This window comes from Glycine max, chromosome 12 (genome assembly GCF_000004515.6).
Source record: "Glycine max cultivar Williams 82 chromosome 12, Glycine_max_v4.0, whole genome shotgun sequence".
NCBI lineage: Eukaryota > Viridiplantae > Streptophyta > Magnoliopsida > Fabales > Fabaceae > Glycine > Glycine max.
In genome coordinates this window covers 38,975,124-38,976,884 of record NC_038248.2, presented here as the reverse complement: position 1 = coordinate 38,976,884, position 1,761 = coordinate 38,975,124, and positions in this window count along the sequence as shown.

Genomic DNA, 1,761 nt, shown 5'->3' with positions numbered 1-1,761 from the left:
CTATAGTGCATGTGGAATCTAACGATTTAGCAAAATTATAAAAAGAATGCTATATCTTATAATAATATTTTCCTTAAAGTCTTGTTATTTTTATAAAGAATGCATTAACTAAAAAAATAAATGCATGCAACATTTAAAATATTAAAATGTATTAATAAAATGATTAGTTAAAAGATTTAAAATTAGAGTCTCATGAATGAATATTTTAAATATACTAATTAATAAATTGATAAATAAAAACTATATATTAAAAATCACTATATAAATATATTAATGATACTTTTCCATAGCGTTATTTATTTTTGCTTAATAATTTTTTCCTTAAAGTTATTAGCTGGGTTTAAAATTTTGGAATGGAATGGATTGAAAGGCACAAAAAAAGCTTCTATTTGTTTGAACATAAAAAAATAAAAATTTTAATTCAAAATAATTTAAATCTTATTTCTTAAATCTGTCTGTTTTCTTTATTTATTTATTTATTCTTTATAATCTTATTATTAGCCATATAGGAGTAGTATTTTATTTTTCTCTTTAATCGACATCGTGAGAGACAAGACAAGAGTGTGATATTCCGTATTCGTGAAATGATCACGTGGGGAATTGCAATAGACGAGATTTTATTATTATTGTGTTCCCATTTCTCACCTTATATGTCCACGCGCCACGTAAGCTATTCAACATGCTGTGTTTTGTGGTCATAAACTAAAGTGACGTAGTACCTTATAGTTAGTTTGAATATTTAAATTTAATTCTTGTTTCTCCTTTTTTGCTTAATATATAGATAAAATAGTACAGTATTTTTTAAAATTAATTTTTAATGGGAGCAGGAGTTTTATTTTGGAAATTTATGCTCATTTAATAAAAGTTTTATTTATTATGTGGATTATTAAAGTGAAAATTTGTTTTTGATTAATTATTCTAAAATAGTAATATTTAAGAATTTGTGTGTAAATTTTATCAAAGTTATATTTAATTCTTTTACATGTTAAGTTTTTTTTAGGTGGAATGTAAAAACAAAAACAAATAAATAAATAAAATCTTGCAACGTGATCTTGGATTGGATCAAGACAGAGAAAGGCGTATTGATTTTGACTCTTTCTCCAAATTTGCTGCTCAGCTAGCTTCTTCCATTCTTTCAATTCCACTTCGTATAAATTATTTTATTTTATTGATAAATCACATGGTCAACAGACCGAAGCCAAACAACAAAATTTTATAATTCTATCAAACCATGCTTGGATATAAAAAGAAAGTGTACATATATAAAGAAATTACTTTTGGACCATTGATCCCTTTTCTTTTCTTTGGAGAAGTACAAGTGGCCAAGTGGGAGGACAAAAAGATTATTACATGACCATATTTGTATAAAAAAAATTGTTTGTGCATATAAAATATAAGCAAATTATCTTTTTGTCTCTTATGGAAAAATTTAAATTTCATTTCCTTATTTTTTTACTTTAAGAATTACATTCTCTTTGAATAATAAAATAATATGTATTATATTTTAATTCATTTTAACGTGAATAAATTTTTAGTCTTTTTGTGACTTTTAGCATTATTGACAATTTAGTTTTAAACCCATACCATCAGATTTAAACTTTTAAAAATTAAATAAATATTATAATTAAGGTGATTGTGTGATTATTTGAAATAAATTTTATCTTCTAATATCATAAAATAAATCAATAATAGTTATGATTAAAATTAATTGTAAGTAACCTTGATGAAATTATAGAGAGGAGAATAAAATAATTTTGATGT